This window comes from Vulpes vulpes, chromosome 11 (genome assembly GCF_048418805.1).
Source record: "Vulpes vulpes isolate BD-2025 chromosome 11, VulVul3, whole genome shotgun sequence".
Lineage (NCBI taxonomy): Eukaryota > Metazoa > Chordata > Mammalia > Carnivora > Canidae > Vulpes > Vulpes vulpes.
The window spans coordinates 55,677,783-55,703,845 of NC_132790.1; the positions used below are offsets into that span (position 1 = coordinate 55,677,783).

Below are 26,063 nucleotides of genomic sequence, written 5' to 3' on the forward strand. Positions count from 1 at the left end.
GTGCATGCCCCAGTGATATTTACTGGGTAGATGGGAAGGTTGGATGGCTGGTTAGATGAACAAAACAAATGTTTTACAAAGTTCATCTGTTGCTAGATGGAAGACTAGGCTGGCCGAACGACCTAGGGCATTTCACCCCAGGGCTCTGAGCTCTGCCTCTTCATTGGTTCAAACAGGGCCTGGTCACCTCTGCACCAAGGGCCACCCTTGGCCTGGGCTGGGAACGCTTAGGGGAAAGCGAGGGAGGAGTGTCAAATGCTCAGGAAGAGTCTGAGTGTTCACTCCCTCCACCTCTGCAGAGAGTGGCTTTCCCAGGCCTTCTAGGAGGCTGCTTCCCCGCCACCCCCCCCCCCCCCCAGGAAGTGGTTTATTGCTTTTAGAACAAAATAAGATGCTATTAAAACTTTTGTTAAGTGAAGAGAAACTGTTAGAACATGAAAACTTTTCTAAAACAATATTTTTGTCACCTGATGGATGTAGGCTCTTCAACAGAGAAAACTGCTCGCCTGTAACAACTGCGTGCAGCCTGAGCAACCACCTAGAAGCGGGGCTTGCGCCTGCGGCGACGGTCCTGGGTGTCAGGTCCGACCTCCTTGCCCTGCCGCCTCCCTCCGGCGCTCCCTCCCAGCACCCCCTCACCGCCCCGCCGCGCCATCCTGTAGGGGACCCTGTCTCCTGTGACTGCGGCCTCCTGGACCTCCTCTTCCTCGTTACTCTCGTTACTCTCGTTCAGGGGCTTGGGCATAAAGGTCGAAGGCCCAGAAAACAAGCAGAGGTAGAACTTCTTTGCTTTGGCACTATTGGGGAAGTCCACCCCCCGCCACCAGTGCAGCCAGCCTTGGTGGCCTGGGTCGTAATCAGCTCCAACTGCTCGGAGTCCTCCAGGTACAGCTGCAGGACGGCCCGGCCTCCACGAACCAGCACAGAGCCACTGTATAGCGGAAATGCTGACACAAGCATCAAAGGAGCCTGGTTTGAAGGGGATGCCCTGGCCCATGTCCCCCAGAAGCAGGTCTCCCTCAGTGTCTGGGTCCAAGGCTGCATGCAGCATGGCAGGGCTGATGCCGATGCCCACCCAGCAGTGCCCTTCATCGGAGAGATAATCTCCACTCAGCCCGAACCACAGCCAATATCCAACAGGCAACAGGGCTGACCCTTGGGCAGACAAAGGAGCTCCAATGCTCGTCCAGCCATCTTGGTCTGGACATCAATCATTCGTGAGTTGCTCACGTATTTCTCATTATATATATATATATATATATATATATATATATATAATGGGATATTACTCAGCAATCAGAAAGGACAAATATCCACCATTTGCTTCTACATGGGTGGAACTGGAGGGTGTTATGCTGAGTGAAATAAGTCAATCGGAGAAGGATAATCGTTGACAAGGGGAGGTGCGTGGGAGGATGGGGTAGCTGGGTGATGGGCACTAAGGAGGGCACTTGATGGGATGAGCACTCGGTGTTACACTATATGTTGGCAAATTGAATTTAAATAAAAATTAAAAGAAAACACTACCATTTGTAAAATACTGTGAAGAGAATAAAAAGACAAGCTATGGATGTGGAGAAAATACTTCATAAAAGACTTGTATTCAGACTATAATAACTCTCAAAACTCAATTATAAGAAAATAATCAAATAAAAAATAAGCAAAAGATTTGAATGGGCACTTCTCCAAAAAATATTCATATAGTAGAAAACATAAAAATATGCTTAACATACTAAGTCATGAGAAAAATGCAAATTAAAACTACAAGGTCATCCCACTACACAACTATCAGAAAGGCTAAAATGAAAAAGACTTACTGTACTAGATGTTGATGCTGATGAGGAAGAACAGTGACTCACAGTCTAGGTAGGCTTCTAAAATGGTCCAACTGTTCTAGGAAATATTTTTCAGTGTCCACAAATGTTAAACATATGCCTATCATTTGATCCAGCAATTGTACTCCTTGGAATTTACTCAAGAAAAATGAAAATATATGTTTTTTATTTTTTTAAGATTTTATTCATTTGTTCATGAGAGACACACACACACACACAGAGAGAGAGAGAGAGAGAGGGGCAGAGACACAGGCAGAGGGAGAAGCAGACTCCATGCAGGGAGCCCGATGTGGGACTTGGTCCTGGGACTCTAGGATCACACCCCGGGTTGAAGGCAGTGCTAAACCTCTGAGCCACTGGGGCTGCCTGAAAACATATGTTTATATAAAAAAAAACCTTTTGGGGAGTATTCATAGCAGCTTTATTTTTAATAACCAAAACCCAATGATCATTCAGAAGTTAAAGGATGAACAAAGTTCAATGTGTCTATACAATGGAATAGTATTCAACAATAAGAAAATAATGAATGACTAATACAAACAGCAAGGATGAATCTCAAAATAATTATGCTGAGTGAAAGAAATTAGGTAATAAAGAGTACACATTATGTGACTTATTTATATTAAACTCTAGAAATTCAATTTTTTTGTGTCAGAAAGCAAAGCAGTGGTTGCCTGGAAGGTGGACCAGGAAAGAGACAGGGGGCAGGCAGATGCTTCTATGGGTGATTAATACATTCACTATTTTGGTTGTGGTGAGAGTTTCACTGAGTATTTATATACCAAAACTTATTAAATTATGTGTTTTAAATATATTCAGTTTATTATGTATCAATTATATAGCAATGAACCTATTTTTTAAAATCTTGACTTTTGACTGTAAACTTGAGGAGGCAATCCTGAGTCAGGACCTAAGATCAGACATGCTGTGCCATGGGCTGATCAGGCATGAAGTATCTGGCAGAGGTTTCACTATGGTGATGACCATTGAAGTCCCCTTAGTCTATTTACAAGACATAGTTCTGTTGATTTCTCTTTACTTGTTTATAACTGATTACCTTGTAACCTAATAAATGGTGGCCAGAGTGTTGGGTGGTGGCCAGTTATGGGCTCAAGGACAGGTATCTAGAGTGAGGCCTTTAGCCTGATGGCTTCTGGGGGCGTGCAGGTGAACCAAGAGGCAGTGGGTTTGGTGACTTCTGACCAAACAGGCACCATTTTTAGCTTTAAGGATCCTGGTTTCCATAAGGATTAAGATACAAATTTGTGCATCAGGGGTTCATTCCTAAATTCAAATCCACTTGTACAGCACAGGATGCCCTTCTGTTGGATTGTGATTTCTCTTTTAAAGCCCAGGAACTTTCATCCTAAGCCACTAAAGTTAGAGAATCACCACATGCTTCCACACAAAACCCCCAGAGCCAGAGATATAGGCTTTCACTTGGTCCCAAACATTCTTCTGTCTCTAAGGGGTGGCAACCCTTGAACTTTTTAGTATTGAGGTATGAGGGGCACCTCAATGAAGACACTGGGATTCCAGGATTGAGAATAGGGCTGCCTAAGAAAGACACAGGAATCAAGCAGCTGTGAATGAAAACATCATGTGCATTGAGTCTAGATGCAATGGTGTGGACTTAATGGGATAGTTTCATTGAAGACAGGGGTAGAGGTTGTGAATGCTGGGGCTTTTGTTGAATTCCTGTTAGAACCCTCTCTGTAAATGATACAACTACACGTAATGAATTCATCTTTCAGTGGCTTTTACTCAACTGTTCTTGGGAATACAGAAGTGGAGGTTCACAGCACATGACTCTGGAAAACTGCACACCTTTCTTATCCCTTTCTTCTTCTAGAGTCTTGCAATTTAAAGCAACTATTCAATTTTTTTGCATTAACTCTCTGTTCTGTCTTTCTCTCCCCCCTTTCTTCTGCTGTGCCAGTTTCTCTCCTTGTCTTCATTCCATTTCCTCAGAGAGTTCTGTGCCCTTTCTTTGTTTATTGATCATGTAGTTCTACTAGCTACCTTGCTCTTTCACTCCTAGGAGACAAGAAAGAGTGAACATCTGTGAATACTTAACCTCTGACATTTTCTTCAGTCCTTGTCTCATCACAATGATTAATTATCTTGTTTCAGTGAGCATCTTCAATATCTGCAAATCCTCAACCCCTGACATGGGCTTCTCCATTCCCCAATTCATTTTTTTTTTCCTGAGTACTTACACTATCTAACTTGTCCACATATTTTATCTAATATTTTTTTTTTCAAAATTATCTGTTGTCCTCTCCCCAGTTAGAAATATAAGACTCAATAGGGCAGAAACTTTTATCTTGTTTGGTCCATGGATAGATTTCGAAAACTTCAAACTAAATTTAGTGCAGGGATTGATATTCAATAAATATTTATGGAATGAATAACTGTAATTCTTGCAAGGAGGCATCTTTTTCGGTTATTTTGCCTTTCAGAGCAAGTCACTCTCTGGATGTTCAGTGACTCCCATTATTCTTTATCTGGGACTACTCCTTAAATTTTCTCCAACCATCTGTTGACTTCTCTTGGCTTATGAGTGTTTAGTAGCAATAGGCAGATTCCCAATTATTTTAATATATGACATAGTTATTCCAATATAACATGGTCAGTCTCCTCTTAGAGGTTACATTTCCATGCAAGGGACAATGAGCAGACTCTCTGGGAATCCCTGCTCGTTGGGCATTTGGAACGTTAGCATCAGGAATCAAAACTGAATCTAGATGCAAGGTTAACCAGTCTTTGAAGGACACAGATCTAGCTTTGAAATTGGATTCTGCCACTTACATACTATATGTCCTTTGACCAAATCCATAACCTTTGAGAGCTTCAGGCTTTTTTCCCCCACCTATAAGACCAATGAACCAACAGGCTTCACAGGCCATATATTAAATGAGATAGTGTATGTAAAGTCAGCCCAGGTCAGGACATATGAGAGGGCCCCACTAGATAAATACAGGTGAAAAAAAGAGGGAGAGAGAGAAGAAAACTGTATATTCAATAAGTAGAAGTCACAGAGAGAAAGCAATTTGGACTTGAAGAGTAATATTGGGGCAATTAGATGTATGCAATAATGGAATGACACTCCTTCAGAGAAGTGTGAGTCTCTGTAATGATATCTTAAGAGAGGATAAGTGACAATGTATCTGGGAAGATAAAGAGGCAAGATGTGCACCGGGTATCAGAGATGCTCCATGTGCTAGTTCAAAGTCCCCTGAGAAGTGGATGCCAAGATGGGATTAAACCTATGAGAAGTTTCTTAGGAAAATGCCTGTGAGAGACAATATAGTCAGGACCAGAAAGGTCTGGAGAGCCTCAGAACATGATGCATTCTGATCTAGAGCAAAAGAGAGAAGGAAGGGCAGAAGGAAGATAGAGTGGAAGTGTCTCAGACTTTCTTGCAGTTCTAAGCAAGGTGTCAAAAGGTCATTGAACCAAAGCCACTGTCAAAGAAGTCACATGTCTCCCAGGAAGATGTGTCCATGTTCTCAGTCGCTGGATGGGAGCAGCTAATGGGAAGGGTGGCAGTGGTACAGTGATGGATTTCAGAGAGCAGTAGCTAGGTCCCGAGTTCAGTAGCACTCATGGAGATGGGATTCAAGCAGAGCCTTCCCAATTCTGTTACACACAGCACTACCTTTCTTCTTGATTTAAATCTGAGGAGACTCAAGGAGAGCTCAACACTGTGAGTCCCTGAAAAGGGTCAAACACTTTCAAATCTAGTCTGAGACTAGATTTAATAATCAGTATTCTCAGGGGGTTCAGCAAATCTCAACAATCAATCTTTCCAAGAATGTTGACATTTAACTAGAATCCTTGCTTTGGATTGAATTGCACTTTGGCATTAATTAACTCTAGAGGTAGGAAAAAATTATTTTAATTTTTTTCATTGGGTCAACTTTAGCAAGAATTGAATGAAATGAAAAGTCATTTCCTAGTGCTGCAGCTAGGTTGAGTCCCTCAGTTAAATTAGATTAATTAATAAAGTGAGTATCTATTCTGTGTCAGACACTGCACTCAGTGCTGATGAGATAAGAATGACTAAGAAATGGATCATGCACTCAGGACATTTGCACTGATGTCACATAGGGTATCTTATTCTGTTGACATCCGGCAACCTACTCTCATTCCTTAAAAGATGGCATTCTCCAAACCAGTTAGGGTCCTCACACCGGTAGCTCAGTATCTGCATTGCAGGATCCATCCACATCTTCCTTTCCCTTCCAGTAAGGCACAAAGGAAAAAGGACAGATTTAACGTCAAATTCCAATTGCCTAAACATGTAAATTTGGGCAAGTTTCTTAACTTCTACAGACTTTCATGTCTTGCCATAAGAACTGGGGAAATGAAACAAAATAAAACAAAAAAAAAACCTCCTACTTTCCTGGATGTTCTGAAGATTAAAGACAATCTATGCAAAACATTGTTGTAGGTAGGTCTTAGCACATCTCAGAGGCTCTAATTATCATAAATACTTTCATTCTTATAAAGTGACACAGGATTGGCCTGAACCTACTCCTGCTATTATGATAAGGGGTTAAGACTTGTCACAAATAACCTGTTTGACTTTATGTAATTGCCTTTTATTTATTTTTTTTTATTTTATTTATTTTTTATTTTTTAATTTTTTTAATAATTGCCTTTTAAAGTCACAGTGTCTATGCCAGGAAAATCAGGTAGTGCAGATGCCAGACCCCTTGTAAGACTTTGGCTTTGAAATCTGGAGCATCTATTAAGTCATGGCTACTCCAGTCAGCCTTAGATACATATCTGACTGTTTATTCATGTAATAAGAACATACAAACAGTTATTTGTTTCTTGCCCCACAACACTATGCCAATTCAAATAAAGCCTTTAAATGACTCATTTTGGTCATAATCATTTTCTCCATTAGCTGAGCTGGTCCAATTAGCTTATTGATTGAATATATTTCAGTTCTTATTTTCCTCAACTATTTCTGTATCATTTGGCATTTCATGAAGGACTCCCTCTTTCCTAAAACATTCTTTTTTCTAGCATTTCTGACATTGAACATTCTTCAGAATTCTTTTTGATCACCTCTCCACCTTATTCATTGCTGAAATATCTGGGACTCCTAGGATCCTGTCAGGCCCCTTTTCTCTAGATTCTTTCTATGGGAAATATCATTAGATCCCTTGGCGGCAAGGGTCACCTGTATATTGATAACTTCAAAATCTGTATCTTCAGTTGAGCCATCTCAGATGAGCTCTTTGTCCATATATCCTACAAAGTGTCAAGAATCTCCGACTGGATGTTTTTATTGATGACTATCAGACGAAGACCAGGCTGCAAGGAATACACTTGTAGCCAAGTAAAATTAGATTTGTTTAGTTTACTGTGGCTCAGGAGAGTTCACACTAGAGTCACCAAGGGAAATAGTTCTGAACTGTGTCTGTCAGAAGGCAAGTCAGTGATTGGGTACCCTGGTGAGCTTTACCAGAAAGCAGGATGATTAAAGAGAGTAGCCACTCCTGTTAGTTGGACCAGGGCGATACTTCACTATTTTTGTGGTTGTAGAGTAACTACAAAATAGAGTCCCAAGAGTGGCCTTGTTCATATGGCATAAATATAGTTTATGCTTGTTTGGGGGAACGATGCCTAGTGTCATCTCTCACTATGAGTCTATGGATGCCTAAAAATCCCTTCTCCCTACTTTTACACTCATTTCAATCATATTGTTGCCTCAGTGAACCTCCAGTATAGGTTTAATGTCCACCCACCCATACCAACCAATAGCAACTTATGTCTCCTACCCCCTCATCCTGACCACCAATGGTCAAAGTTCAGAAACTTGACTCTTCTTTCCTCTTTTATGAAAAAAATATTTTAAATAGTGTCCTAATATATTCCTCTGTGTCACTACCATACTCCTAATTTATTTGAACATTGCTAATGTAATGAATTTTCTAAGTAGAAATCTGATCATGCAACCAGCTTTTCTAACAATATTCACTGGCTTTTCCAATACTTTAACCCAGCCATTCCTGAATTGGCTTAGGAAACCTTACAGTATGATATTTGCCAGTGCACTTTAGAAATCACAAATACAATGAGCTATTACTGCCCAGCTCATGCCCTTGGGCAGCTACTAGAGATAGCTCCTGTCCCCTCTTGTGATTTGGTCTAGGCATATCATTTTGAGTGAGAATGTCTCATTGGGTGAAAAAAAAACTTTGATAAAAAGGTAGATGAGTGGAAAGATTAATAATAGAATTTATACTTGGGAAGATACTTATAGTAGGAGGTGTGAAGAAAATAGAAAGGTTGAGAATTGGAAGACAAAGAAGGAAAAAAAAGAAAATGAGGATTTGAGAAAGGAAGAACAATAAAAGGGTATGAATGAATAAAAAAAAAAATAACCTGTATTTGTGTCCCAGGCATGTGAGGTATTTGACTGTGATCATCCTATTGTGGCAGATGGGCATTTGTTGTGTTCCCCAATATTATGTACAAGCGCTGGTAGCAGGCAGGTATTGGTTCTGACTGCTGTGTCTGCCACAGGACCTGGGGCAGGCTTTCAGGGTAACCAAACTTTTTAATATACAGACAGGGGTTAATATTCCTTAGCAGTGGTACTACTTGCTATGGAGATTCCTTGCAGTAGTTTACACTGGGAAATTAAAAAGAAGTTAGGTGTTTTATTTTTTTTTTAATTTAATTTTATTTATTTATGATAGGCACACAGTGAGAGAAAGAGAAAGGCAGAGACATAGGCAGAGGGAGAAGCAGGCTCCATGCACCGGGAGCCTGACGTGGGATTCGATCCCGAGTGTCCAGGATCGCGCCCTGGCCCAAAGGCAGGCGCCAAACCGCTGCGCCAACCAGGGATCCCAGAAGTTAGGTGTTTTATACTACACTCTGAAATTCAACTAGAGAGTATGTTCTGCTTGGTGGCTGGCTTTCAAAAAATAGCCCCAAAATGATTCAAACAAAATGTTGCACTGTCGGTCAATAGTAGGCTTTGAACAGAGCAATATTTTTTCTTCCCATCTCAAAATCTTTTGGTCCCCTAAAAAAGTGAAAGCAGCGAAATAGATTGGGTCACAACTTCTAAACATGTGTTAATCCCTTGAACATTTTGACAGTCTATCAGATTCTACGAAACATGTTCAAAACACACTTCTGAGAAAGAGGAACATAATACCAACCAGATTTCCAAACCTGTGAAATGTGATATGCTAGTGGCTGGAAAAATAATATCACCTACTAAAAAATGTGTTTCTGATACTTAATTTTGCATTCACACTGGGAATAACAAGTGTGACTCACTAAACATACAGGATTTGATGCTGCTATAGTTACTATTACCGTCAATAGTCCAATTAACATTATAAACTGAAAAAAACCTGCTAATGTTAAAATTCATACATATAATCTCTTACTGAAGAGTATACTTCTTGGGAAGAGGGTATTATTTTTATTATTAAATTTTAGTGAAGTAAATGAAATTGGTGAATAAATATTGCCACACCCTCAATTATCTCTTGTGGGGAAAGTTAATTCATTTTATCATGTGCTGTCTGCATACTTTTCTTTACACAGGGTGCAAAAATAGGTTATGAAGGAGGGATTTCTTAACTATCACCGAGATGTGCAAGCTTATAAATAGCCATGGTTGAGAAAGCTGTGGTGCACATAAAACACACAAACTGGGCACTGTGGGATTTCAGAAAGACTGTTCCTTTGATGTCAGACATATGGAGAGCAGCACTGCGATAAAACTGGACAGGCAGAAGCTAGGTGTAGGACATTTGAGGTGACAGGGAGGGGTGGGGCACAAAAATCACCACTTTGGAATCATTTCCAGGCATCTGCTGCTTTGATTGCATCATTCATCTTGACTGCTTGCAGGGAATCGTTCTGACATTTAAAACTGAACTCCATGAAAGAAAACTCACAAATTAAGATGAAACTAACTACCCAACTCACAGCATGGCTGTTAAATTGAAATGAGTCAGTGCATAAGAAACATCTAGCACATAGATGAGTGTGGCACAGAAAAAGGCAAAGGTTCATGTCTTCTTAATAACGAAGCCTATATCCCATCGCTTTCATTTCCCAGGGTTTTAGAATTACCAGGACACATAGTAAGCAGTCACTAATACTTGTTGGATGTATGAAATAGGGTTACTCATATCCTTGGAATTATGTTGGGCCAATTTGACATCTGTTTTCTCTTAATAAGCCATTTCCAACTCAAGTATCTCCATATTATGCCAATCCTTCTACAATGCCTTTTGGATCCAAACTTTTCGTCCTCTCCCTGCCACCACCCTATTGTGACTAATAGTTGCTTTATACAATGATTGTGTTCAATCCCTCTGTAAAACCTCAAGCCCAGCCTCTCCCTTTCTGTCTTTTCCTTTTCTAGATCTTGCCTATCTGTGGGGTGAATCTTCCTCAGATATTTCTCTGCATATTCTCGATGAGTGGTCCTCAGAGTATAGAGCATCACTACCACCTGGGAGCTTGCTCATGTTATTGCTGAGTCAGAAACCTGGGGGACAGGGGTGGAGGTCAGGCCCTCCAGGTGATTCTAGTCCATGGTAACACTTGAAAGGCCACTGATTCAGCTCTTGCTCCCTTGTTCTAGGTCCTACTGTGACTTTCTCTGCTGATTGGTTTAAGTCATACTCTCAGAGTTTCTACTAAAGAGCTTGCCCAATTTAATCTAGCCTTCATTCTTTTATATTGTCATCCCATATGAATGTCCACACACAGTCGTATTTCAATTAAGATAATGATAGTTACTCATAGGACTTTCATAATACAGTTCTCTGGTGCAGAAAGGGGATTTGAAAAAAAAAAATAGCAAGAGATGAAGCTGTGAAGGCCATTTCACAAAGAATGTCATAAACCATCTTAAAGGGCTTAAATTTTATCATAAAAATTATGGGAACCCATTGAAGTTTTAAGCAGGAAAATAACCATGAGTAGATATGCATTTTAGAAAGACCACCTTAAATGTTATATGACCATTGAGAAGGGGAGTAAAGCAAGGTATACTTAAGTGGAATATCCTTCAGAGAGCTCCTATGAATAAACTGATGACCAGTCAACATGATATTTTGATTGCTACCAATTTCTGAATGTTGATGTAGAGGTAAATAAATCATGATATTTCCCCTTGAATTGGTCACAGTCTACTTGGAGAATCAGTCATATGAGCCTATCTTTTTTTTTTTTTTTTTTTGAGCCTATCTTTCTAATGCATAAGGAGAGTTGTGTTGAGAGACCTAGGGAAATTGTCATGGCACACATTTGTGCCTGGGGGAGATTGGCCACACCTAGCAAGGGAAGCTGATTTTGGTAACTTTTCTGGTGTTCTGAGTTACATTAATAGTCTTAGATTTTTTTGTATGAGAAAAAATACAAAACAATTTTTGAGAAAGATTTAGGTTAGGATAGACATGGCATTTTTGTGTCCTTACATACCTCCAGAACATGGGATACTCAGCAGAAATTAAATGATTTACTGAGTGTGAGTGAATCAATACATAAATGGTAAGCTTACCTTCTGATTTCTAAGTGCCTGATGCTGACTTTTAATACATATAGAGAAAAATGCCATTTGATGGGTTACCTGTTCTGGAAGGGATTAAAACTAGAGAGGATAGTTAGTGGTTCCCATCAAGCACTTAATAAACCACAATTCTAAAGCAGAATATGTTAGCCTAGGTGGGATATGAGGTTTTTTTTTGTTTGTTTGTTTTTAAAGAATGGGGGTGGAGGGCCCAAAAACCAAAAAGCAGCAACAACAAAAGAATGGAGGGATCCAAAATTAGGATATTAATGTTCAAAGTCATTTAGCATATGCTTGACTAGAGACTTTTCTTAACCTAAGTTCCTCCTAGACACTGAGATTGAGAAAGGGGCCAATGATAAAGTCTAGGAAGTCATCAGAGGGAACAAGAGTGAGAGACTTAGGAGTGTGAAGCAGGAAAGGAAAGGCAGGTCAGACCCTCAAGATCTTCTGAGAAACCATAAAGAACAGACATCCAATTTTTCTATCTCAAGGGCCTTAAGAAGAGAGCATTTATCCACTAACTCCTGTGCCCCATTGATCAAGTGTTCTGATAGGACTTGTAGGGTATGCATATGTGAGAGTCTGGAAGGTCCCTGTGACTCTATGTCAGATGATAGTGATAAGGGATGTTAGAGATTGTGCTGTGCAGAGCTGAGGCAAGGTGCTACCAGTTTATAACTGAGTAATATGGGTTATTACAGCAGAACCAGAGTGAATGTAAAAAAGCCGGATGCAATGCAAGGACATGTCTTTTAAACAATTCTATGAGATGGGCTTCATTGTTATAATTTCACAGATAAGAAAATTGAAGATCCTAGAGGATAAGTAACCCACTTATGATCACCCAGGTGAGCATAGCCAGGACTATAGCCTGTGAATGTCTGACTGCAAAGTCTATATGCTTTTCCAGTGACATCTCAGAGCTTCTCCCTTAACTCCATAATCTTCAACCCTAAAGTAGTGATGTGCTCATCAGTTCCATACTCATATCTGTCACTCTTTGGCCCTTGATGTGCACTCTTGAGTATTTAGGGTTCCCTATATTGTAGACCCCAGGTCATCCCAGCCTAGAGTGACCCACTGTGTTTCTTTCACAATGTTATGCATCTTCCCAGGTCTTGCTCTCCCAAACCTTAAAATGTACCCCTCTATGATATCATAAATGATGTATTTATTAACTTTGACATTTAAAATTACCCAGTAGTACAATTTATAGTCAATAAGACTTTTATTTTTATCTAATAAGGGAATTATTATTTGAGCTTGCATTTCAGAACCAGGCAGTACAGTCAGACTACTGTTTATTTATGTCCTATAAACTTATGATAAGTGATAAACAAAATAAGAGAATGCCTATAATCATCCAGATACATTTCTCAGAAAGGGAAAGCTCTTTGATTCAATATTTATAAGATCCAAAATATTTTATTGAAACTTGTTAGTTGCAGATTTCTAAAAAAAATATGCAGAACTAAATCTGTCTATCATGGAAGAAGGCAAAAATAGCTAGTAAGGCTAGTGATCACACTGCCTTGAAAGTTATCAGTGTGAGCGTCTGGGTGGCTCAGTCAGTTGAGCGTCCACCTTGGCTCAGGTCATGATCTGGGGTTCCTGGGAATAGGGTCCAGTGTCAGGTTCCCTGTTCAGCCCTCCCTTCTCCCTCTGCCCTTCCCCCCTGCTCGTGCGTGATCTCTCTCTCAATCTCTCTCTCAAATAAATAAATAAAACCTTAAAAAAGAGAAAGTTATCAGTGAGGAAAATTCTATTACCTATTTACTTACTTATTCATTCATTTAAAAATTATTTAAACATGTATCAACTTTCATCGTAAAGTCAAGTCAAGAAATGAGTAAGGACTATATATAAGGAAAAACAAGGATTTGGTTCTTATTTTACAAATATATACACAAATAGTCATACAATTTTATCTCAAATTCTCATTTGTTAAAGAGTTAGAATCATTGACTTTAATCCCCCAAATTGTCTACTGCCTCCTTCCAAACTATGGTATTATTCCAAGATGCCTAGAATAGAATAGATATTCTTTCCCCAAGAGATAACACTCCAGTATTTAATCAGAGATTGGGTGAATTGGATAATACTGGGGAGACCCTAGAATGTTATTGCAAATAAAAAAAAACTTTATGAAAACATGAGAAATTATTTTTCATTAAAAACTATGGCCCATGGTCAATATCTTTCATACACAAAGTACAATTACAACTAAATCAAGAAGAAAAATGAACACAAAGATGAAAATTGGTTTAAAGACAGGAAGAGACATATCACAAGAGACAAACTATAAACGGTCAATAACAAAACTTTAAACTTCACTTTTAATCAAATAAATGTATATCATATGACCCTTTCCTGTCACACTGGAAAAAATTTAAAAGTAATCATAACCTCTGTTGATGAAAGCAAAGAAAATTTACACACTTATGTAGAATCAGTACGAATATAAATCTATATAGTGTTCGTAGGTAGTAATTTAGAAATGTTTATCAAATGTCTTTTTTTCTACTTTTTTATACTCCAAGGAAGATATTAAAATTGTATCTTTATAGTTTGTGCTTAATGTGAGGAAGATGATGCTTATCTTGGTTTTGTTCCAATGAAGCTGGTGGAAAATGTCCTTGAATATGATTAACAGCAGTCAAGAAAGGAATCAAGGAAGTCAAAAATCACACACTTGCAGAAGAGGCTAGTAAGAGGTTAGTAATAAGTGGAACAGAAAAGGGAATGTTGATTCCTTTTTTAATTGAAGTATAATTAATAAACGGTGTATGTTAGTTTGGGGTGTACAATATGGTGATTCAACAATTCTATACATTTCTCAGTGCTCATCAGCTAAGGGTACCCTTAGCTATCACCTATTTCACTCATTTCCCTACCCACCTCCCTCTGGTGACCCAGTTTGTTCTCTGTGAGTTTAAAGAGTCGGGTTTTTTGTTTGTCTCTTTTTTTTTTTTTTGGTTTGTTTCTTAAATTCCACATATGAGTGCAATTATACGGTATTTATTTTTCTCTGATTTATTCCCCTTAGCATTATACTCTCTATATCCATCCATGTGGTTGCAAATGACAAGATCTCAACCTTTTTATGGCTGATATCTAGTGTGCATATGTGTGTATGTGTGCATGCATGTATCACATCATTATTCATTCATGTATGGATGGGTATTTGGGCTGCTTCTATATCTTCACTATTGTAAATAATACTGCAATAAGCAAACAAGCAGAATGGTGCATATATTTTTTCAAATTAGTGTTGTCATTTTCTTTGGGCAAATACCCAGTTGTGGAATTACTGGATCATATAGTAGCTTTATTTGTTTTAATTTTGGAGGAAACCTCCATACTGTTTTCCACAGTGGCTGCATCAATTTACACTCCCACCAACAGTGCACAAGGGTCCTTTTTTCCCCATATCCTCACCAACACTTGTAATTCCTGGGTGTCCACTAAACAGTACAACATGAGGATTTCCCTGTGGTTTTCTGTGTGGGCATCTACCCTGTGTTTGGAATTTAACCCCCTGATTATGAATAATTCTTTTCTGGCATGGAGATACTCAAGAGCCTGGAAGTCACCGAATTGGATTCTCTCTCTTCTGTGATTTCACATGGCCATTCTTCTAGTGATCAAGTGTTCAAAATTCAAAGCCTCTCTGAGGGCCCAGATCCTGGGTCTTGAGCTCCATGACAGGAGTTCCTCCTCCTCTGTTATACAGGAAAGGAGAATGGACAAGGAACACAGCTTCTAAGCCTGTTACTGGGAACCACTCCTCTCTTTTATAGTGCTGTTCTAGAGCTGAACTCAGATTGAATTTCTTCCAGCCCTGCTTCCCTTTTATGATCCATACACTCTGGTCTTGATGCATATTTTCAGTGTTTCAAAACACTATGAAGGAAAATCTTCACAGATTTTTACAACATTGATGACTTGTCTGAGTTCATCCATTTTACTACTCAGGGTGTATACTAGTATTTAGAGTTAGGGGAAAAAGGGAGTGGTGAGGCTATAGACCATTTCTATTCCTGTTTGACTATGGCATTCCAATCCTGTTAAGAAAACTTTACACTTATGGAGCAGAGTCCATTAAGTGTCTGCTTTCAGCTCAGGTCATGATTCCAGGGTCCTGGGATGGAGCCTGCGTGGGAGTTCCTGCTCAGCAGGGAATCTGCTCCTCCCTCTCCCATCTGCACCCCCACCTCATACTCTCTGTCTCTCTCTCAGTCTCTGTCTCTGTCTGTCTCTCTCTCTCACTCTTGCTTTTTCTGTCAAATAAATAGAGAAAATCTTAAAAAAAATAACTGAGGTCACATTCCAAATAACTGACCATTCCAAATAATGTATACATAATGTATACATAATTATATCCATAAATGTACATAATTGCCCTCCAGAATTCCTCATTTTTTCATGTTTACTTAAGTATGGCTTTCGTAATTTTCCCCTTAGACTTACATTTATTTTTATTTATATTTTCTCCTGGGAGAGAGGCATCTCTCTCTCACCTTTATCTCTTTCTTTCTCTCACATTCTTAATCTTATTTGTGTGTTTCTAAACAGAGACATTCTATACTACATAAAACACTGTTCAGAATGTTCATTTTAGGGCACTTAAAAATTGGTATACACTGAAATTGTCCTCAGAATATTTAATTGTATGGAAATATCATAACTCATCACACCATTTTCTTGAGAGTGAAATCATTGCATCTGTGAGTTTTGCATATATAGTACAAAATTTCTCACTGACTTTTACTCTAACTAACCACGTAGGAGTTTTCCTATTACCCCACACTCCTGCCAACACATTTAAAAAAATCTTTTCCAATGTAGTAGGCTTGTCAATTAAAATAGATTCCAATGCGCATAACAGAAATATCCGAATAATATTGGTTAAAAACAGGGGATCCCTGGGTGGCTCAGCAGTTTAGCGCCTGCCTTTGGCCCAGGACATGATCCTGGAATCGCGAAATCGAGTCCAGCGTTGGGCTCCCGGCAAGGAGCCTGCTTCTCCCTCTGCCTCTCTCTCTCTCTCTCTCTCTCTCTCTCTGTCTATCATTAATAAATAAATAAAATCTTAAAAAATATATATATATATATATTGGTTAAAAACAATATAAAATTTTATTTCTCTGAGGAGGAGGGGCAAGACGGCGGAAGAGTAGGGTCCCCAAGTCACCTGTCCCCACCAAATTACCTAGATAACCTTCAAATCATCCAAAAATCTACGAATTCCGCCTGAGATTTAAAGAGAGACCAGCTGGAATGCTACAGTGAGAAGAGTTCCCGCTTCTATCAAGGCAGGAAGAAGGGGAAAAAGAAATAAGGAAACAAAAGGCCTCCAAGGGGGAGGGGCCCCGCGAGGAGCCGGGCTGAGGACGGGGCGAGTGTCCCCAGGACAGGAGAGCCCCGTCCCGGAGGAGCAGGAGCTGCACCAACCTTCCCCGCGGAAAGGGGCCCGCAGGGAGTTAGAGCAGGACCCAGGAGGGCGGGGATGCCCTTGGGCTCCCGGGGATACTAACAGGCACCTGCGCCCCGGGGGAGTGCGCCGAGCTCCCTAAGGGCTGCAGCGCGCACAGCGGGACCCGGAGCAGCTCGGAGGGGCTCGGGCGGCGGCTCCGCGGAGGGGGCTGCGGGGCGGGAGCGCGAATCCAACAGCGCAGACGGGGAGCACAGGGCGCGGGGACACAGCCCAGGATCCGGCCTCCCCCGGGACAGGCAGAGGCCGGGAGGGCCCAGGACAGCGAGGACGCTCCTGCCCCGAGCTGAGCAGATCAGCGGCCCCGCCCCGGAGCCCCCAGGCCCTGCAGACGGAGAGCCCCGGAGCTACTGCGGGAGCTGACTCCAGGGCTGCAGACCTGCCCCCGCCACTGCGGTTGTTCCTCCTGGGGCCTCACGGGGTGAACAACCCCCACTGAGCCCTGCACCAGGCAGGGGCAGAGCAGCTCCCCCAAGTGCTAACACCTGAGAATCAGCACAACAGGCCCATCCCCCAGAAGACCAGCTAGATGGACAGGGAAAAAACAAATTGTTGACCAAGCAGCACTGGAAAGTTCCAGGGGAAGTCGAGGATTTACAGTATACAGAATCAGAGGATACTCCCCCTTGTGTTTGTGTTTGTTTTTGTTTTTGTTTTGTTTTGTTTTTTGTTTTGTTTTATTTTGTTTTTTTTTTTTTTTTGCTTTTTGATTTGTTTGCTTGCCCCACCCCTTTTTTCCTTTCTTTCTTTTTTCTCTTTTTCTTCTTTTTTTCTTCCTTTTTTCTTTTTTCTTTTTTTCCTTTTCTTTCCTTCTTTCTCTTCTCTCTTTTTCCCCTTTTCCCAACACAACTTGTTTTTGGCCACGTTACACTGAGCAAAATGACTAGAAGGAAAACCTCACCTCAAAAGAAAGAATCAGAAACCGTCCTCTCTCCCACAGTTACAAAATTTGGATTACAATTCAGTGTCAGAAAGCCAATTCAGAAGCACTATTATAAAGCTACTGGTGGCTCTAGATTAAAGCATAAAGGACTCAAGAGACTTCAGGATTGCAGAATTTAGATCTAATCAGGCAGAAATTAAAAATCAACTGAATGAGATGCAATCCAAACTAGAAGTCCTAACGACGAGGGTTAACGAGGTGGAAGAACCAGTGAGTGACATAGAAGACAAGTGGATGGCAAAGAGGGAAACTGAGGAAAAAAGAGACAAACAATTAAAAGACCATGAGGATAGATTAAGGGCAATAAATGACAGCCTGAGGAAGAAAAACCTACGTTTAATTGGGGTTCCCGAGGGCACCGAAAGGGCCAGAGGGCCAGAATATGTATTTGAGGAAATCATAGCTGAAAACTTTCCTAATCTGGGAAGGGAAACAGGCATTCAGATCCAGGAAATAGAGAGATCCCCCCTAAAATCAATAAAAACCATTCAACCCCTCGACATTTAATAGTTAAGCTTGCAAATTCCAAAGATAAAGAGAAGATCCTTAAAGCAGCAAGAGACAAGAAATCCCTGACTTTTATGGGGAGGAGTATTAGGGTCACAGCAGACCTCTCCACAGAGACCTGGCAGGCCAGAAAGGGCTGGCAGGATATATTCAGGGTCCGAAAGGAGAAAAACGTGCAACCAAGAATACTTTATCCAGCAAGGCTCTCATTCAGAATGGAAGGAGAGATAAAGAGCTTCCAAGACAGGCAGGAACTGAAAGAATAAGTGACCTCTAAACCAGCACTGCAAGAAATTTTAAGGGGGACTCTCAAAATTCCCCTTTAAGAAGAAGTCCAATGGAACAATCCACAAAAACAGGGACTGAATAGATATCATGATGACACTAAACTCATATCTGTCAATAGTAACTCTGAACATGAATGGGATTAATGACCCCATCAAAAGGTGCAAGGTTTCAAACTGGATAAAAAAGCAGGACCCATCTATTTACTGTCTACAAGAGATTCATTTAAGACAGAAGGAAACCTACAACCTGAAAATAAAAGGTTGGAGAACCATTTACCATTCAAATGGTCCTCAAGGGGATCCCTGGGTGGCACAGCGGTTTGTGCCTGCCTTTGGCCCAGGGCGTGATCCTGGAGACCCGGGATCGAATCCCCCATCCGGCTCCCGGTGCGTGGAGCCTGCTTCTCTCTGCCTGTGTCTCTGCCTCTCTCTCTCTCTCTCTCTCTCTCTCTCTGTGACTATCATAAATAAATTATAATAAAAAAAGGAAACCAAGTTGGATTCCTTTAAAAAAAAATCAAATGGTCCTCACAAGAAAGCAGGGGTAGTCATCCTTATATCAGATAAACTAAAATTTACCCCGAAGACAGTAGTGAGAGATGAAGAGGGACACTATATCATACTTAAAGGATCTATCCAACAAGAGGACTTAACAGTCCTCAATATATATGCCCTGAGTGTGGGAGCTGCCAAATATGTCAATCAATTAATAAGCAAAATTAAGACATACTTAGATAATAACACACTTTTACTTGGTGACTTCAATCTAGCATTTTCTACACTCTATAGGTCTTCTAAACACAACATCTCCAAAGAAACAAGAGCTTTAAATGATACACTGGACCAGATGGATTTCACAGGTATTTACAGAACTTTACATCCAAACTCAACTGAATACACATTCTTCTCAAGTGCACATGGAACTTTCTCCAGAATAGACCACATACTGGGTCACAAATCGGGTCTGAACTGATACCAAAAGATTGGGATCGTCCCCTGCATATTCTCAGACCATAATGCCTTGAAATTAGAACTAAATCACAACAAGAAGTTTGGAAGGACCTCAAACACGTGGAGGTTAAGGACCACCTTGTTAACAGATGAAAGGGTCAACCAGGAAATTAAGGAAGAATTAAAAAGATTCATGGAAACTAATGAGAATGAAGATACAACCGTTTAAAATCTTTGGGATGCAGCAAAAACAGTCCTGTGGGGGAAATACATTGCAATACAAGCATCCTTCCAAACACTGGAAAGAACTCAAATACAAAAGCTCACCTTACACCTAAAGGAGCTAGAGAAAAAACAGCAAATAGATCCTACACCCAGCAGAAGAAGAGAGTTAATAAAGATTCGAGCAGAACTCAACGAAATCGAGACCAGAAGAACTGTGGAACAGATCAACAAAACCAGGAGTTGGTTCTTTGAAAGAAATAATAAGATCGATAAACTATTAGCCAGCCTTATTAAAAAGAAGAGAGAGAAGACTCAAATTAATAAAATCATGAATGAGAAAGGAGAGATCACTACCAACACCAAGGAAATACAAACAATTTTAAAAACATATTATGAACAGCTATGTTCATATGTTTTGTATGTTGTTCAGGCATATCTTTTGGCCATTTTTTTTAATTGAAAAGAAACATGAAATATTCTTGTGAAAAGAACTTGACGACAAAATGGCAGAGATATGACTGCATATGAAGAAGGAAAGCATGGAAACAGTACTAAAGGTGAATGCTGAATTCATTTAAATATAAAATGAAGACCAAGTGTCTTTCGGGAATGTAGTTGCAGAAAGTAAATACTAGGAACTCTGACAACATAAAAGCAAATAAATATGATGAAAACACAACCTGGAGGTGGGTGATTAAGGAAGTTGTGAAAGACTGTGCAAATGTCCTTATATATTTTTTAAATACTCTGTTAATAGCTTCTACTTAATTTAGATGCACCTTAGAAAGGGATAAAGGAAGTTGCAGAGTACAACAGTGGAAGAGATAATAATAAGAACATGTTAATAACAACAACAAAAGTAAATATGGAAAGCTAGAAGGAACAGAGGAGGTGACAAGAGATGCAAGGTTCTTATTTTTTCACCTGCGGTAAAAGACACTCAATATAGGTTGTAAAAAAATGACCCAGAGAGGTAAGTGTACTATAAAAAGTAAGTGTAATCACTTAAAAACCATAAGGAGACTCTAGATCTTTTAAAATATAAGATGGAAATCACACACACATACATACACACACACACCACATATCCTAAAATCTACATTAGCCACATTGCAAAAAGACAGAAAATACTAAAAGGAAGAAAATTACATAAAAGGATACTAGGGGGACTGATTCTGCTAGTTCAATAGAAAAATGACATAAATTTTAATCTCTTGAAAGCATTAAAGGCTCAGATTGCATCAAAGAGTAATGCCCAATGCATATTACATGTAAGAAATATCTAAAACAGTGTGACTCAGAAAAGTAAAATATAAAAGGATGGACAAGTGAGTACTGAAGTGTAGCAGCAAAAATAAGTGAAGGATAAAGAGAAATTGATGCCAAGCTAGGAGTAGGGGGAGTTTTTAAGGGATCACCGTTTGATGATACTTAACTATTTTAACTATGAGGCTCAAAAATTTACAAAGAGAGCAACAATAATGGAAATGTATGAACTGACTTTACTTATGAATATTAAGGTCAAACTAAACATTACATATAAAAACATAACTCCGTGAATTTCAAAAATAAAATGTACCATGACCCAAATGGTAAGTATGCAAATATGGTTCACTGTTAGAATATATAGCAAATATGGTGGTTTGGTTCTTCCAAGGCATATGCCAGTGTTGAAGAGACTAAGCAGCTAAAATTCTGCATGTGATGCTTTCTCTGTGGCAGAGAGACAGATGACCAAGTAATCAATTGAAAAACCATAAGGAGACCCTGGATCATTTAAAATATAAGAAGGAAGTCACACAACACACAGACACCCCACATATCCTAATATCTTACATCACCACATATCTTATCCTACATAGCCACACTGCAAAAAGAAAATACTAAAAAGAGGATGTTAGTTGCCAAGACCAAAAATTACAAAGGTGATGGCTATCTCTGATCTAGATCTTAACTTGAATGGTGATTTCCTTAAGTTATCAAGCATGGAGGCATCTCTCTGACTTCAAGATCCATGTAAAGGTGGTGTGATCCTGGACTCAGTGAGATGTTCAGAGGTACCAGCTGCTTTGGGGGGTCAGTTCTGCAAATTGTTCTGGAAGCATCAAGAAGGACATTCATACTCTTAAAACATACTCTAAACAAAGATACTTAAATGAAATGAGATAAACTTTCTCATCTATTCAAATGGCAAAAATTTTAATTTGGTAATGTCGGTACTAGAAAGTTGTGTAAATTATTATTTCTCTTCAGCGGAAAATTAAAAAAAAAAGCTGAGTGCTTAGATTCAGTGATTCCAATCTTTTGATTTGTACCAGGAAAAGTTGGCCAAATTGTTAGGACTAGAATGTTCTGCACAGCTCTGTTTACTATTAAACAAACAACAGTAAACAAACAATAGTCAAAATGTATTTAAAAATCTAAATAAATATTACAATAGGCTCTTTTATAACCATTAAAATATATGAAGAGGATATATACATACATTATTATGGAAAGATCTCTAGCATGTGTTACTAAGCACAATAAACAAAAATCATTATACATGTACACTATTAGCTATTATATAAATATGAATGATGATTATCTTTATATTCATAAACAAGTATACACTGATAAATGCATTTTAAAAATTGGTCTAAAGGGAATTATGTGAGTCTGTTGTCTTGGTGACTTTGGACCACAGCACTTGGAATGTGAGAGGACAGTTTTCTTTACACTTTTATTTTTCTATATTATTTGGATTTTCCAAACTTGACCATGAGATGTTTTCATTACAAAATTTATCCACATGGATTATTTAAAAATGTGAGATTGTAGGCATTTTGCCTTCTTCTTAATTTTATTAGTAGTTTAAAGGACCTTGTTAGTATGTATGAAGGGCCAGAGTATCTAATTTTTCTTGAGAATTAACTAGGTGACCATGAAACAGTTTTCCCTGAATTCTCTCTTTAATTTATGCCACCATAATGTAAATCCTCTAAGACTGATGCCACCACTCTATGTGTGAAGCTTCAGAGACTCAGAAGTGTCCATAGCACTAGGCTCATGTCACACACAAGGTAGGAGATAAGGAATTTCAACACACACACTTTTTCCACATGCTGTGTTTCTTCCATAGATCTTTGCTTCCTAGTATCCATAACAAAAATTAACTTCCTTTAAATAATACATTTCTAATATATTAAAAGGTATTTTAATTCTAAGACTGGGTGAATGTTTACTTTTTTCCCCATGAACAAAAGTGGAAGATAATATGCCAAGATGACACTGTCTCAATAAAAAATGATATTCATTATTATAGCATATGTAGTTGTGTGATATCTCCTCGTTTAATGACTTGCTATGCATAAGTGCCAGAAGACGAACTTGACATTTGATACTGATACAACTCTAAAGAGAAGACCTTGTATTGTGGCCTAATATAGCTTCCTTAATGTGTCAAGTGCTTTATTTTCCAAAAATGAAAATGTAGGGTTTGTCCTACCCAGAGAAGTCAACAGCCCCCCTGATTTTATATTTTATTTTTTTTCTTCCCTCTCCAATGACCCTTCCCAACCTCTTTATTTCTCATGCCATGTGCCCCTTTTTTTATTTGTTCCCTCCATTCCCATAACCTGAGTTTTTGAAAGTGTCAGTGGCTCAGGAAGATCATGGTGAGCAACTCCTGTATGTGGCATTAGTGAGATGCTTTAATTTGACCCTGCGTCAGTAGACATTTTTGTATTTTAAAACATTTTTCCATCCCCCATCAGAGGAACTTAAGGAGGAGGATGAAGATGAGAGGTTCTTGCTTAGAACTGAGGAGGATGAAGATGAGAGGTTCTTGCTTAGTATATGATTCTACTGATGTCCTGAGCCCCTAGAGGCTGCTTTTGTCTAAGGAAAGGTCATTTCTGTTTCAGTCTTCTTGTAGCCCCAGTGTGGATGCTGAAGAATGAAACGTGGGCTTGAAAGAAAGCCTGGAAGAGGACAGAGGCTAAATCTTGCTTGTCTTACTTGTCTCTGTTTCTCTTAGTCTCCTGTTCATCTTCTCTTCTCATTACCACAGTACCTCCCCCAATGCCACCTTTTCCAGGAGGTCTCTGCCTTACCTGGCTGGAGGAGAAAGAGGAACCAAGAATTGGCTTGTAAAAGTTATTTTGTTTACCTGAAGGCATTTCCTAAATCCTCTTGCTCAGAAGCCTGCAGTGCTTCATGTAGCACTTTTCTGTGTCTAGGCTGGACTCTACCACCTAACACAAGGCCCTCTGCAGTTGGCCTCCCCTGTGCTTCAGTACCCTGCTCCCATGACATCCTATCTCCACCCTTGGCCTCAAGCACCACACTGAACTCTAACACCTAAGTACATAGAAAAGCCCTCCTAACTCTGGTAACTCACACATGCCTCAGGGCACCTCTCCCTCACTGTACCACCTTTTTGTCTTAATTGCATTACATTCATTCTGTAGATTTACATCATGAGTCATCAGCTGTAATGGTAACATACAATCTCTCCCCTTGGGGTGCTCCAGTCCACTTTTTCTATAGTGGTTCACTGTGTATCACTATAGACCATGTCCCATGGCAACTGCATAAGCATAATTCCTCCTCCACCATAGTATAAGTTCTATTTGATTTATGTCTGCAGCTTCCCCTCTTCAGGGCCTTGCACATGGCTCAAGAAAACATTTCCTCTATGGCAGTGACTGATAGGAACTACAGGTGCTCTTTGAGTTTACTGACAGCCATATCATGGACTACTGTGAACAGAAGGCATTCATATAAGACCCAGATTTTCTGAGATTTCCCTCCATTTAAAAAATTGTGTCTCATTTTCACAAGTCTTGAATTCCATATTAAAAATTTGATGACAATAGTGTTTTACATTTCTCTTTATGTAAAATATACTGCTCAAAACAAGAGTATCATTTCTACTCTAAACTCAAAGCAAAATTCATTTTTTCCCCTAAATTGTACTTTACTTGTAGTTGTTCCAATTCATATGAATGTAAACAAACAAAAACACAAGTTTGATGTCTGTGTTGTATCATCAGTAAAAGACTGAAATCAGTGCAAACTCTTCTCTTGACGATCTCAAAACTCTTCTTGTTTTGTTTTATTTTGTTTTCAAAGGTCTTCTGCGGCCAGCACAGCTCATCAGCAGCTCTGCAGTACTTTTGCTAATGCATGCCTTGAGTACTGGGGATCAGAGCTTTCTAACCACTGGAATAGAATTTTCAGAACCAGGAAGAGAAGGAAGACCATGATAATTGGAGATAATGATAACAGTTTCATGTAAAGGTTTTCTAAAGTCAGACATCTGAATGTCCTACAGGACCAAGGTTGGGATGGAAAGAAGTATTTTTTCCCCTAAACCCCAAAACTGAAAACTTACTGAGGTTGAACACTTCCCACAAATCTATGTCCTAAAACCAAATATCTTCTGCTAAATATGGAAGTGGATACGTTTCAATATTCATTTTTCCCTCTCCCAAATCTCCTTCCCTTCATCCTTCCTATCACTCAGCTCCTGCTGTTCTTCTGATCACCAGCTGCACCTCTTTCTTTGCAGGACTACAGCACTGAAGCAGCACACATTTTAAAGCAGAATTTAGGACTTGACACAGAGGAAGGAATCCAGCTAACTCTGTGGAGAGAATCTAATTAGGTAGATGGGATTTGAGAAGCTGAAGCTTTTCTAGGACATCTGGCTCACCCTTCTGTGTAATGGAAGTTGTCACTGGCCCTTTGCTGGCAGCTGAGGCACCAGGATGTGGGTGTCACTTCTTATTTGAATTAAATGCTGCCTCCAGCATGACATGTCACAGGCAAACAGGAACTGCTGGGTGCCCAGGCATTGGGATCTTTACCTGAAGTCTCTTTCAACTCAGTGACACTATAATTTTGCACAGGGAGAAAGTTGCCACCTCAGCAGAAGAAAGAACTTCCTGAAAATCAGAACTCTCAATCACTAGGTAAACTCTTTAGTTGAGTACTGGGATCTCCACTACTGGCCAAGGACAGGCAGAGAGGTGGCTTGGTGGGGAAAGCAAAGATGGGTCTACCTCTGAGCCTGAAGACTTGCTAAGTTAACTCAAAGCTTTCAGCCTCGTCTTTCACCCATAAGATGGTGGATATTATATTCATTCAGTCACATATTCAATAAATATTTATTGGGAATCTGCAGTATACTAGGCATTCTTCCAGGGATGAGAATAGAATGATTAACAAAAGAAGTGAAGTCCTTGCCCTCAGGGAGCTTGCATGT

The 26,063-nt window shown here is 39.6% G+C and overlaps 1 pseudogene; it reads right to left on the reverse strand.

The window, feature by feature from the left end:
* Positions 1–538: 538 nt before the first annotated feature.
* Positions 539–24,109, reverse strand: LOC112933278 (18S rRNA (guanine-N(7))-methyltransferase-like; annotated as a pseudogene).
* Positions 24,110–26,063: the final 1,954 nt, after the last annotated feature.